At 40.9% G+C, this 15,016-nt stretch overlaps 1 protein-coding gene across 3 annotated transcripts in view; it reads right to left on the bottom strand.

The window, feature by feature from the left end:
* Positions 1 to 13,756, bottom strand: part of LOC128738513 (solute carrier family 12 member 4) — a 427,692-nt gene extending 413,936 nt beyond the window's left edge. For 2 of the 3 annotated variants that reach the window (XM_053833713.1, XM_053833715.1), the window contains exons 1-2: positions 13,707 to 13,756; positions 2,192 to 3,189 (exon numbers count right to left, since the gene is read on the bottom strand). The gene's annotated coding sequence lies outside the window, so the exon portion shown is untranslated. Of the gene's footprint in view, positions 1 to 2,191; positions 3,190 to 13,461; positions 13,546 to 13,706 lie in introns of those variants that run through there. The other variant, XM_053833714.1, reaches the window with a different exon arrangement.
* Between the last annotated feature and the right edge of the window lie 1,260 nt (positions 13,757 to 15,016).

The raw sequence follows: 15,016 nt of genomic DNA, 5'->3' as shown, positions 1-15,016 counted from the left end.
CCCCTCCTAAAAAGGAACCTTCCCTGGCACCAAAAACCCCTACATGCAAATTTTCACTCCGATCGGTTCAGTAGTTTTCGATTCTCTAAGGAACATAGGGCAGACAGAAATCCTTTTTTATAGGCATAGATTTGTATGGGAGCCCCCCCTCTTAGTGGGGGAGGGGTCTTTTGCCATCGAGAGAACCTTTCCTGGCCCCAAAAACTCCTACATGCAAATTTTCACGCCGATCGGTTGATCGGTGATGCATTCAGTTTGATTTAGACATTTATAAGGTCATTCAAGTAATAAAGAGAGTCCCATCCGTTTCGGAAATAGTGATCCGCCAAAATTTTTGAATGAACTTAACATGTAAAAAAGTAAAAAATGTGTATGAGAGAGAGAGAGAGAGAGAGAGAGAGAGAGAGAGAGAGAGAGAGAGAGAGAGAGAGAGAGAAGAGTAGCTAATTATTTTACCACAGTACACTCTAAATGTGCACTCCCATGAGTTGTGTTGTCATGATTGGGCCACCATAATTTTGAGCGCAATATTCGCTAGAGAACGTAACAAAAACTTTAAAAATAATTTGCAATGGGCTAAGGTATTTGAGCTTATAAGCAGTTTTTTTTACAGAATTCATTCTGTTCATGTCTCTATATAAAATTTCAGTACGTAGGTATTTCTTGGATTTTCAACGTTGACCCGACGTAAATGACTATAACTTTATTACTTTTCAAGCAATCAATACGAGATTTTCCAGAAGACCTTAGACGTTAGACCTCCTAGAATTTTCCGAAATTTCTTTTCAAATGGAAGTTATGGGCAAATGCCAAAAGGTGGCCCACCACGACGAGATTCACCTGTAGAATACCAATCCGTTAAATTGACACTAACAAATAATTTTGACCCGAAATAATAATATTCCGACTATAGTGAAATCATGAGAGAAAATCTGGGAGAGAATAGATGTGGAACGAGAGTATAAACCTTCTCCCAATGTTTCGTTAAATGTCTTGCCAGCTACATTCCCTTTTATCGAATTGTGTTTTTGTAACGTTCGCTGCATTTTTCATTCTTAAATTTATTACTACTTTTCAAGTTCATGACCGATCCAAATCATGCAACAGAAAATGACTGAAACGTAGTGCTGTAATCTAACATATTTTTTTTGGTTTTTAATGTGTCTATAGCACCCCGCTTGCCCCCTATAAAGATGAGACCAATCCGTGCGATGTCAATTCATGGCAGCCTATTTTAAAAGTTATTCAAATAAACCTTTTAATATTGGAGATGATTATGATAAATTCAACCCGACATTCAACTTGCTTCATTCTGAAAAATACAGCCAGAATGTAAATCTAAGATTGATTGTGTCCTCATAACTTTTACAGAACTAAAGCTGCTCCCCCGTACTCTTCGGAATAAAACATTTCAAAATGAAACTTCCTTTTGCTGTTTGCGTGAGTAATCAAGTTTCCGTCTGCTTATACTTTTTTTTCTTTGGCTTACTACCGACTCGAGCCGTCTGGTAGTAATATGGGTAGATATAGTAAATCGACCGAATCAAAAGCTATCGGATTGTCAACCACGACGAATTTTTTTGCTCTCTATCCGTCGCGCTGTCTGACAAATAACAACTCTAGGAATAGAACGCGTAACATTCCCCGCAACTTCTCCGCGTCCGGTTTTTTTTTGCAGTAAAAGATGAAAAGGGCGCATCTGCTAATGGCAACAAAATTTGGCATGAGTTTATTTTTGTCTATCTGACCTACATACAATAACCAGTACACGTTTTTTTTTTATTTCGGTAGATTCGTCCATTTAATTTGTTAAGACATATTTCTCCGACAGGTGTGGTCCTGCCTCCCGTACGAACGGTACGCTCTCGATGGAAACATCACGTAGTCTCAAAAAGTAGAAGTAGAAGTTATGGAATGAAAATATCGGTCATCAGCAGTATAAAATTTCTCTGCAGTAATATGTGGAATTGTCTTGCCAGAATATGAAATAACTATCCGATCCATCATTCAAAATAAATCATTTTGTGTTTTTTTTCTGTTTTTTTTTAAACTAAAAATGAGTTTAAAGATTTTTCATAATACCACTGTTATAGAGTATATGATTACTGATGCAAAAATTTATAAAAGAAATTTTCAGTGTGCATACAGTAAACGAGTCATGAAAGCGAGAGTATGAAACAAATAAACTTACCTCAGGAGTGTCGTGTGACGGGCGATGTTTCCGCTTCGTTTACTCGAACCAACCGTCTTCGTTCTGCTGCCAGTCTGGAAGTGTTATCGACTGTATCGGTACAATTTGCTGTATCAACTGAAGAGCTACTACACTCGCACAATTCGTCTTTTGACCTTGACTCAGAAAAGCCACCGGAAGGGAAAGCACACTGCATTCAAGTGCCCGCCGCTGCGCTGGCCAGTCAACAAGCAACCGAAATGTGCCACTACTAGAACTAGACTGCAAATGCTTCAGCGTTCTTCAATTTAGGTACTACTTATTTCACTTTCCACCACTAGCCTTCGAAACTTTTCCGCTGACGCACTGAAACGATTGAATTTTAATTTTGGAACGCCTTCGATACCCAAATGAGGCACCTTCCACACCGAAAGGGGAACTTTTGTTTACTAATATTTCACAGCTATGGAGCAAATTCTGCTGCGTCTCGAAACACGATAGAAACACTGAATCTTTATCTCTTCCGTTCCGACACACCACTCAATCCAAACAATCAAGCAGTGCGTTGTTGTGTTCCTTTGGCAGCAGATTTTCCGTCATTACACGCGACGACTACGGCGACGACGAGGACGACGGTCGCTCAGTGCTCGGTCCAAGATCAAGATCTCTTCGTTTCCTTGGACGGACGGTGCGAGCGAAACGGTTGTAACTCAACGGCACTGAAGGAATGACTGGCACTTGATGTATTCGATCGATGCGGTTGCGAAAATTTGACACACTTTCTGATTGTTTCTTCTTGATTTTTTTCCTGCACCGCTGGCTGTCCGCTCTTCTGTTCAATCGTCCGAAGCGATCAATCGGTTGGCTATTTGTACGTTGACACTGCACCGCCGATAGTTTGCCAGGAATTGGATTTTCACTCAAATTGTACCAGCATGTAACAGATACTACACTCGTTGGTTCAGTATGCTAATATACATCGAAACGGGTACTGCATGAAACGCCAACATTTGCTGATTCTGTAATGAATGATTCGTTGCACTTGGTAGGGAAAATGTGTTTGGACAGCTCTGTATGATTTGACGACTTGATAGTGGGTTCGGGCACTGCCATCAATTTGTTTAAATATTATTACAAATTGATACATCTAAAAGTTTCGATTACAAAACGATGACTAAAGAGGAAATGATGTCAACAATTAGCAAATTAATTAAGGCCTGTGTGTGTGGCTGGTCCTGGTGTTAATGGATATATGTATGTAACGCAAAAAATATTATCACATTTATTTTTGTAAATACCAGCCAACTGACACGTTCTTGTTTGAGAGCGCACTTATCGCTAACAAGACTTGTTTTATTTATAGATTTTATCTCCAAATGTGTTTAAGCTTTCGTTTATTATTTGTAGGTACTGTTTAATGATGCCTCCTACCATCATATTTTCACAACGCCAACGTCGAGATTTTTGATAAAAACTACAATGTTTTGTTAAAAAACTAAAATGTTTTTATTTCAGATATCGATTATGAAAATTTTCGCCTTTTTAATACTAATTTTGCAAAGATCCGATGACGAGAACCCGGACACGGACCTAACCGCTGCTTTTAAAGTTAAATTGAACCATCAAATCACAATCGCTAAATTGGAAAAACTCGGCATCGCAGGCCCTTCGGTACGATGATTTAATTCATACCTCTCTGATCGTATCGACAGTTTTATATCAAGATTACACTGGCTGTTGCACCAAGGAGCGATCCCAGTGTGAACTGGGAGTGCGCCGTAAATAGTAAAGATAGAACAATACTTGGTTCAGCAATCTTATGGATAATAATTTACTCTATAAATGCTCCATATATAATATTTTCGAATTTTGCTTGGCTGAGGTGTTACAGTTAAAAAAGCAAAATTAGTTCACTGAGTGCAGGACAAGCCTGCCGATCCGGGTTCCGTAACCCGGGATTTTTTTTTTGAGTTTCGGATCTGGAAACACGGAGCGCGACCATCTCTAAGGAGCAGCTATCGATTTTTGTGTAAAGGTGCATAAAGTATCCCACATCAAATTACGCCACGAAAAAGCCTGTTGAAAATTACCCATGGGGTATTTCCGCTTGAAAATTTGGGTAGAAGTAGTTTAGAGTGTATTGTTTACATTGTATTTTTATCGCTGCCAGTTTTTCGAAAATCAGAAAAAAATGTGTCATCTGCAAAGCAACGACGCGAATTGATTTTGCACAAGCACCTGGAAAATCCTCAGCTATCTTTTCGCGACATCGAAAAAAAAACTCAAAATCGTGCACTCAACTGTGAGTCGTTTGTTTAAACGTTACTACGAAACTCTGAACATCGAACGGAAGGAGAAATTCGATCAGAATGGATGTTATATTAGTGATCAGGATCACAAGCGTATCGTGGGAGCGTTTAAGGAGAATCCCAATGCTTCGGTCGGCGATGTGGCCAAAAAGTTGAATCTTTCCATGTCTTTCGTTCCGAGAGACAAGGAATGATGGACTGGAGTGGTACGAAGCTAACAGGGTTAATTTCATACCCAAGGTCATGAATCACCCCAATGCACCGGAACTAAGGCCCATCCAAAAATACTGAGCTATTATGAAGCAGGCACTACGGAAGCATCCCAACGAGGTCAAATCTGAGGAAGATATGAAGAAAAAGAGGGGTTTCCAAAAGAAGCTGCAGTCAGATGTTGTGAGTAATTCTCGCTGATACGGAGCCACTACTGACACGAGGTGTTCAAATATTGGAACTTTGCGCTTAATTGGTTGAAAAAGGTTAAAAAATAAGAATTACACTTTTAATAGCTCGAAATAGGTGAAAACGGTGATTTTTTGATAAAATCCAACATGGCGACCAAATCCAAGATGGCCGGCAAAAAAAATTTTACTCCATTTGAAAGCCCTGTTCTTCTTCTTTACAGAACCGGGCCATTTGTTAGTTGTTTCAAACTAAACAAAGTTCAGCGCCTGGCCTGTCTTACAGTTACCAGTGCCATGCGTACAACACCTACTGCAGCCATGGAGGCAATGCTATGCTTACTGCCTTTGCATCTTCATGTGAAGAAGGAAGCAGAGCTCGGCGCACTACGGTTGCAAAGGAGTAAAACCATACTCGAAGGTGACCAAATCGGTCATCTTCGCATACTTCGGGAATTCAATCTGACACCCTTAGTAACTTCAGTCTCTGACTGCATGGAAGCCAGGCCCAATATGGACGTTCCATATGAGGTGATTGAAACAGATCGCTCAATGTGGAATAATGGAGGGCCAGATCTTCCATCTGGAACTATCTGTTTTTTTACAGATGGTTCAAAAATGGGGGCCTGCACAGGCTCCGGAGTCTACGGACCCGGCATCAGGGAAACTATCTCATTAGGAAAGTGGCCCACCGTTTTTCAAGCAGAAGTATATGCCATATACATCTGTGCGACAATATGCTTGAAACGAAAGTACAGGCATGCGAAAATCGGTATCTTCACGGACAGCCAAGCAGCACTACTGGCTCTCAAGTCCGCCAAATGCGTGTCCAAATTAGTTTGGGAGTGCAGCACAGCATTGAGGGAACTCTCCCGCCAAAACAAAGTTTTATTACTTTGGGTGCCCGGTCACTGCGGAATCGAGGGCAATGAATTTGCTGACAACCTAGCAAGACAAGGATCAGCTCAGCAATTTATTGGTCCTGAACCGTTTCTGGGCACCTCCACATCCGCCGTGAAAGGCGAACTGATGACATGGGAAAAGCTAGAAATAGCATCCCGTTGGAATCAAACACAGGGTTGTAGACAAGCTAAACAGTTTATCTACCCAAACCCTGCAGTAGCTAAAAAACTACTCCATTTAACTCGTAGTGAACTACGCACGATCACGGGACTCCTAACAGGACACAGCCCCGCTCTTTATCATTTAAAGAATATCGGCAAGGTATCATCTGACACCTGCCGCTTTTGTAACTCTGAACCTGAAAGTTCAGCGCATCTGCTCTGCTATTGCGGAGCTCTTGCATTATCAAGGCACAACTTCTTAGGAAGTTTCCTTCTTACTCCATATCAGGTATGGAGCCTAAATCCCAAAACGGTCATTGGCTTTATAAACCATGTAGTACCGAATTGGGGCACAGGATTACAACTATTCCGCTCAACTCCATCAATGGGTATGAGCGATCCGTAAACTGTGTACATCAATCGGGGCCTGCCACAAAAGACGATCATTAAGACTGTCGCAGTGGCCTTTTAACCCAATGCCCTTCTGGCATACAAAAAAAAAAAAATAGTTGTTTCATGGTAAATTTATGAAATATCACATGATATAGATCTTAAGGTTTGCTCAAGATTCAACTTTTTTTGAAACTGTTAGGCCTCTTGGCGAACGAGGGGTCCACTATTTCGAGCTATTAACAGTGTAATTCTTATTTTTAACCATTTTCAACCAATGAAGCGCAAAAATTCCAATATTTGAACATCTCGTGTCAGTAGCGGCCACGTTTCAGCGAGAATTACTCTGTACAGAACCGTTTGAGTGGAGTTGAGCGTTAGGTGCGAGTATACGGTTATGTTATTGAAGTTGAATGAAATAAGTAGGGTATTGTCGTTATCGTCGGGCCACTGTTATGGTCGGGCCATCACGATTTTACAGTTTTAGTAACTCATGATACCTATGATACAACCATTATAAAACTTCTTACTGTGTTAGTAACTTTTCACAATATTGTGAGTTTTAATCGAGTATTCAAAACACCCGTACTGAATTCAGTGACTAAATCTTACAAAAAAAGTTTTCCAGGCGCAATGAACTTTTCTTCAAGAAGTAATTCATGAAAGGCAATTATCGAGATAAATTTTGAAAACGTATGAAGTATGTTGTGCTGCACACGTAGACTATAGAAAAATCCCCTCCAGTAAGGTGTTTGGGAAGGCTAAGGTGAAATACTAGAAAAGCGCTAAGCGTAAAGGTCGGGCCATTTGATTAGTTATGGTTGGGCCACCATAATTTTAAGCGCAGAAGCGCAATAATCGCTAGAGAATGTCAGTAACGTAAAATGTGATGAAATAAAGCAAAATTAATACGATAAAAACCTAGATTTTTGTTGTTTTTTTCATTGTAACTGTACACTTCGGAAAAGGCGATTGTAGCAAAATTGATTTTACAAGATCGCCAAAATTTCGCAAAAATGCAATTAAAAATATGGTATTTGTACCTATATGAGCCGTTGTTCACGGAATTCATTTTTTTCATGTTTCTATACAGAATTTCAATACGTTTGTCTTAGATTTTCTGCGGTGGCCCAACCTGTACAACATGGCCCGATTATGACAACATTTTTTGCCTTCACGTAAATACCTATAACTTTTTTATTTTTCAAGCAATCAGTTCAAAACTTTCCGGAAATATACCTTATTCTTAGACCTGCAACGATGTATTTAGGCTTCCAAAATTCCTTTTGAAACGAAAGTTATGGGCGAATTCCAAAACGTGGCCCAACCCCGACAACACTCCCCTGTGCCAAAAGGTTATTAATGGGTTATATTTTATTGTCTGGAAGTTTGAAAATGATCGGTCAGATCATCGGTACAATTTGATGTGGAACACCCTTTATGAAGTACAGTAGATTTCACAGACCGTCACTTTGGTTCAAACCATCTAACGTTACAAGCGAAACCATGTCATAACCCGCAATAGCTAATTTCGCTTTAGTGTATCGTAGCGTAGTGTAGCGGCCTCGGGCCATGGAACAAGATTTAGGAGAGAATTTTGTACACCCAGTTGGGGAGGGTTATAGCTGGGTAATTGTTTGTTTTCGAGTTGGATCTTCTTGTAAATCGGGCATATGAGACATTCCAAGCAGTCCATCGGTAGTTGCTCCTCGCACCATACCTACTGCTGGCCCGATGAATTTTATAAATACACTAGCTAAGTGCCCGATCTTGCTCAGGACCACCTCCTATTTGTGCCCCAGCCGCTTGTACAACTGGTTCGTTCGGAAAATTTCCATAATGCGAAACACAAAGCCATTTATCCGTATTTTGACGTTCCTCCTCTCCTTATCAGATCGCTCCACCCTTTTTGGCACTTAGTCTACCCTGTTATCAGACCGAAAATCAGTCATTAAATAAGAAACAAAGCCTTTTCTCTTATTTGGGAACTTTATTTCTTACCAAGATCCCCATTACCTCCTTTTGCCTACCCCCTATACAGGTTTCCTTAGGTCAAGGAGCACGCATGTCAAGTTTGATGAAGAACCGGTTAAACGTTTCGGAGTTGGGGCATATCAATATTTTTAATTTTTAATTTCAATTTAAAATTTATGTTGGTGAATGACCAACTAGTTAAAATCACATTAAACAATAAAAAAATATTAAAATTTATTCATTTTGTCAAACATACATTGAATTTTATATATTAAATAATTGCAATTGCCTTTTTCAATTACAATTCGTTTTTGCATTACAATTTGAATTAAACAATACTTTTTTAATATACTGCAATGAATATTTGCAGTAACTGCAAGAGTTGCAAGACCCCTGCGCGGTAATAGGTATACATGCAATAGGTATACATCAACAGTCGTTAGGTTTAGTGTTAAGATCATCTGGATATAGATTTCTCGGCTCATCAGTCATATATAAATAAAAACGAAATATATCTAGTTTTCCTTTAACGTTTCGACATTATATTTTGTCATTTTCAAAAGGTCTGCATGGGAACGGTACACAAAATATAAATATTCACACATTAATCTAAGCGACATTTTACAGATATTTTACAAAAAGATTTTTCTCAGTATACTTACAATAGTTTTTCGTTTTGTCTTGTCTATGCCGATGTCGTCATTATGCGTTATAAATATTGTCCTGTTATGTAAATATAAGTACTAACTGATGAACCGAGAAATTTATATCCAAGTCACATGTTACAGTCGATAGCAACTCAAATGTTAAGATCACCAACAAAGAAAATCCTGGGTCGTCGCAGCGAAAATCGTTGCGTTTACATCGTTGAAGTATAGTACGACGACGAGCGAGCCCAGATGGCTACCTTGTGGAACAACGGACGTAGCAACAAACTGGCTGGATATTGATTTTCAGATTTTCCAGCTAGGACTCCAGCCAGCGTAGAATGCTGCCAAGCCCCATCCTGTCGAGGTTAACCAACGCAATTTCATGATTTAACTTATCAAAAGCAGCAGGTTGGTGTAGAAACGCCTCAACATGGTATTCATTGCATAAGTAGTAAAAGCAAAAAAAAAGCACGACATTTTATACGACAGACTTCGCAGCCAGCTGTTAGAATACAGGACAATTGCAGGGCCAGTTGCTACGATCCTATTGATTCCATCAGCGTCTCCCAGCCAAGATTTGAACATACGACGACTGGCTTATTAGACCAACATCATACCTCGAGGCTACCTGGTATGAGTAGTAAATGAACGGAGATTCGCCATGGCTGTTCGACGTAGCATGAATCCATGTTGCGAATCGTCCATGGATTGCTTACAATGGAAGGACACTGTTCCAAAAATTACTTTTTCGAATAGCTTGGATGCCTTGCACAAAGCAGTGATACCTCAAGAATTATTGAACCTTTATTATGAACCGAAAACATAAACTTCGTTTTCCACAGCGTCGGAAAAAACCGGTAGACAGTGATAAATTTTAAAGATGACGAAAATGCGCAAGATTGACGAATGGAGAGAAACAAAAACTGGCATTGAGCAAGCGCGAACCAGATCGGCTAAGACAGCTACCCATCAGCGATACGCCGAACTGGAGAGGGCTGTTAAACGAGTTTGTTGACAGGACAAGAGAGCCTGGACTAACTCCCTAACCGAAGAAGGAGAAACCGCCGCCGCCAATGGTGATATCCGTTTGTTGTATGATATTTCTCGCCGCCTTAAATAGTGGTGTCAAGATGAATACAAAGATGCCGCTAAATCACAGAGCTGGTCAGCTCTTACTGACCGTACAGCACAGCTTTGAACAACTCTTTCGAAACCAACAAAACCAGCAGCACATGACACCAATAATTCGTCGCATTAATCGTATCAACACTGAGACGCCATCACTGGATGAGATTGAAGCAACCGTCAAGAGTATGAAACCCTATAGAGCGTCATGGATAGACTGTATTTCAGCCGAAAAGTCCCTAAAAAAGGAAACCTAACTGAATGCGGTAGCTGGCGTGGCATCACGTTGCACTGTATTAATCTCAAAGTACTCTGGAAGGTAATTCTCAACCGGATCCAGGAGAAGATCGATGCGATGGCAGTAAGCTGGATGCCGTGCGGGCTGGTCATGTGTAGACCATGTCATAACGTTCCGCATTATATTGGAACAGATCTACGAATTCCAAGACTCTCTTCTGCTGGTGTCCACCAGGGACTCAACCACGAAAACATCTGGGGTGGACTTAGGCGTAGAAGAGTTCCAGATTAGCTGTCCATCACATCGAGGCGTTCTCGTGCAAGGTTTTGCATGACGGCGTCTTGGCCGACCCTAAAGGAGTTACTACTGGTGTGATTCAGGGCTGCATTTTATCACTGCTTCTGTTGCTCATCCTTATGGATGAGATATTAGTTGGAGCAATTGACAGTAGACCAAATCGAGGATTGCCTTGGAATCCTCTTACGATGGAGTAGCTAAATGCCCTCGACCTAACCGCCGACATTGTCTTGCTCGAACAACGCCGAAACGATATGCAGAGCAAGTTAGATGACCTCTTCGAGAGCTTCCAGGCAGCAGGTCTCACAGTCAATGTAGCAAAAACTGAATCTATGGTAGTGAACATGGACAATCCCACCAAATTCACAGCAGCGGGACAACAAGTTAAGCAGGTAGACGCCTCAATATCTTAATAGCCAGACAACACCCGATGGTGCACCAAGACTGATATAGCCGCACGGATCAGGAAGATCAGGGGTGCCAATGCAGATCAGCGAAACATTTGGCGCTCAAACCAGACCACTCTACATAGGAAAACCCGAATTTTGAATTCAACGTTAAATCCGTATTGCTGTATGCCTGCGAAACGTGGTGCGTCTCAGCGGAGAAAACGCAAAAACTGCAGGTATTTATCAACCGGTGCCTGCGATGTATCATTCGTGCATGGAGATCTGACAACTAGGCATTCAACGGGGAATTCTATCGTCGATTTTATCAACGACAGATAGCAATGGAAATTCGTGAACGTAAGTGGAAGTGAATCGAACACACCTTGAGGAAAGGAGCTGGCGACGCAGCTTAGCCAACACCCTCTGGGCTGTAGACGAGAACCTGTCCTGGCGAAAGGTAAAAACCATGGCGGGTAACCGTCGGCAGTGACGACCTCTGATTTCATACCTTTGTTCTGCCGGTCCAGCGGACACGGACACATAAGTAAGTGCGCAGTTTGCCTGGCCGTTGACAAGAAAAATGATTAATTCAAGTAATCGTCATTTTCCAAGATGCTTTCAAGAATTGGCTTCGTTAATATGAAGATTAGGCTAGGAACGAGATTGGTGCTTCAAAGAAAAAAACAAGCATAAGCATCTCATGCTTCTGTGAAACTATCCATTGTATTGCACTCTGCTTTACCGACAATTAAATCTATCGCCAAAACCAGTCATAAGAGAGGAAATGGTTCCGGGAGCGTAATGAAGACTTTTGAAAAACAAGTAAACGCGTAAAATGTAGTCACTCAATCACGGATAATAATAGGTAATTGGCTCTCTAATTACCGATGCGGCAAAAGAACGAAGTGTGGAATACAGAAAAACACCTGGACGGCAGATCAATGGTACTATTAAATTAAGACTACGGCACCTGTTGTTCCGACAACTTTCTGCTTATCCAAAGGTCGTACAAAAATCTCAAACAAATCAACCCAAGAAAACAAACTGAATGGTAACATTTTCACGTGACAAATCTAGAACCGCCATATATGTTTTATTAAGGTAATAACCATGAGTAATTTATAATTCGTAAACTTATCTGAATGTGCTGGCCTATAATACTGCAATCAGTTATGAAATAACCACAATTTATGGCTCACAAGTGCTCAGTTCTATTTTGCCGAAACTGTATAAAAACCCTGGCAGTATTTTAGCAAATTAAATTATTAGCCAAAAGGTTTGCTTTTGATAATTAAAGGCGAAATTCGCGTCGGCTTATCTGAGGGTTGAATGAAAGACAAGTCGAGACTGTTTTCACATTTAAATTACACTGTTCGGAATCTGAAAACAGACACATTTTCGGCGTTGTAGAATATCATCCGCAAAGTAGAACTCCGCGATATGGTTTTGGAGAAATGTTATACAACCCATTTAAGAGAATATCCTTTTAATAAGCAATTTTTAGTATTTTTTTAAACAAAACATAATAAATGAATAAAAGCGAAGCCTAGGTGCTACATTACGTTATCGAAACTTGACCTTCTGTTTTTATACGACAGATTTAGCAGCCAGCTGTTAGAGTACAGGACAATTGCAGGGCCAATTGTTACGATCCTATCGACTCTAACAGCCTCTTCCAGTCGAGATTCGAACGTACGACGTCTGGCTTATCAGGCCAGCATCATACCTTGGGGCCAATCGGGTCTTTTTAAATAAATATTCAATTATTCAGCTAAATTTGATTTCGCGAAAATTATCCAAAACAAAAACTTTGCACGTCGTGTCAACAAGTTCACTTTTTGTATGTTAAATCACATTACCAAAACGATAGGACAATCATCGGTTTCGCAATTACATGTTGGTAAATGCGCCTCCATTCAAATTTTATTGTCAAAACGCAAAACTTCTCAAACTGACGAATCTGTCCAAACACATTTTCTGCCGCCGTGTTTGCCCCCCTCGGGAATAGAATCCCAATTGCTATGCAGCCATTCAATTCAGTCAGCTTCACTCACTGGCCCCAAACCGTCAGACGGCCACTGATCGATATAACGTTAGCAATTGGTTTCAATTAATTGTTTTCAAATATACAGAACTGCGTCCTCTATTAATATCGGATCGAATTGGTTCGACGAGCACAGCAAACGTGTCGGCACCAGCAGCGGCAGGAGGGGCTACATTGGATGGAAGCACTCTTTTATCACTGTAAACTAAAACGAACGTTAGGTACGTAAACCCCACCGATCCCTTCTTCCGTCGTAGCGCCCGGTCCACCAGATTGGCAAGCTCTCGCCATGATGTTGAAGCCGCTATTCGCATACAATTCAGGCTGAACGATAAAATCTGTTGACTTTGGGACACTCCGCAGCCGTACTGATGCACTAGGCCCTCGGCGTCATCGAAGGCGCTTGTACGTACTTGTTTTATCGCTAACGAAATACACTGATTGCAACACAACATGAAACAAATGCAGACTGGATTTTGCCGGTTTTCTGAACTACGTCATGGCATGAATTTGGTTCCTTAAGAAACTATCAGCATTCCAGTGGCCGAGCCAGAGTAGAACCTCGCTGGAATTGCGTGATATTGTGGGATATTTAATTTTTGCTGACGCTGTGTCACTTAATAACAAAAGCGGTCTCAAAACTCGGACTACACGTCACCTTTCCTTCTTGTGAACTTCCACGGCGGGCGAACATGCACCGAAACACCCGGAGAGAATGATCCAGACTGAATGGGAAGACGCCGACCGCTGGCGTATGTGTACAAGACCATATAAAAGCATGGGGAAAACAGTGCCGCGTCGCGTCTCTTTATGCGGCGGCAACAGCAGTAGAAGTTGTGTGTAATCTGAATCTGGCTCGCCGCGCGCCGGTTGCTGTACTTACCGACCGATCGACCGACCGTACCAGTGCGAGTTCCAAGCTGGCGGCCTGTCGGCTCTCTTCCATATGCTCTCGCGTCCGCTCCGTATGCGAGCGCGCGCTTATTGTTTACCGCTGTTGGTTCATGCTAAATATTGCGCTGATGCGCTCGCGGTCTGCCAAGCGGGAGTTCCTTTATTACTCACTTCCTATAAACGGCACCTAGCCCAGCAGCAGTGCCATGGTGCACGGAGTGCGTGGTCCTGTCACGAAAGAGCGTAGACTGCAATCAAGAGAGCCGTCAAGTAAATGTAATTGTGTCTGTAATCATATGGAAGGCACAGCGGGTATAGTCAGCGCTGTATTTAGGTCAAATTTGTCGTCTATAAGTGAATTTCACTATATGTTATTAGATACAACATCGGGGCATTCGCGCCACGTGGCATGTGTTATACAAACTAAAAGTCTATGAAAAATTTTATTGTGATACTGTTTTTGTGCTTTAGTGTGTTTCAAACAGCATTATTTTTTGTTATCAAGCTAATTTTTGATTCATTTTCACATATTGAAAAATTTATTAATTTTGTCGAAGATTACGAGAAAAGTTTCAGTTTTTAGAAGTATACCTAGTGTTTTTTATTTTACTTTAACCCATCCTAAGTACCTATACATCATTCTTAGCATACCAAAATACACTGAAATGAACGAAACTATTTTGGTTTTTACATAATTCTTCACCAAATTAGGGAATTTTTCCGAAAATCTGTTCTAAATTCATATTTTTTACTGTTCGTGTTCATAGGTCATTTACTCTCAGAGTTAATTCGATGTTTCATAGGGGACAAAGACGTCGCTTCTTGAAATAATTCTGTCAAATTGTTGAAATTTGTTTAAAACGGATTGGATTTGTTTGCCGGTTTGGATTTGTAACTGGTTGTACTGTACTTATTGGGTAATGCCAAGAAGCGATAGAGAGGAAATAAAGAGCTTGGGAAAACTATCTGAGCATATCCACGAGAAAGAAATTGGCCAACTATCGACGAGCGAGGAATGAGATGATCACGATCCTGAGGAGGAAAAAGCGCCAGTAGGAGGGCAGAGATCGTGTA

The sequence above is a fragment of the Sabethes cyaneus genome, chromosome 2 (assembly GCF_943734655.1).
Source record: "Sabethes cyaneus chromosome 2, idSabCyanKW18_F2, whole genome shotgun sequence".
NCBI classification, from domain to species: Eukaryota; Metazoa; Arthropoda; class Insecta; order Diptera; family Culicidae; genus Sabethes; species Sabethes cyaneus.
This window is presented reverse-complemented; position numbering and strand designations above follow the sequence as displayed.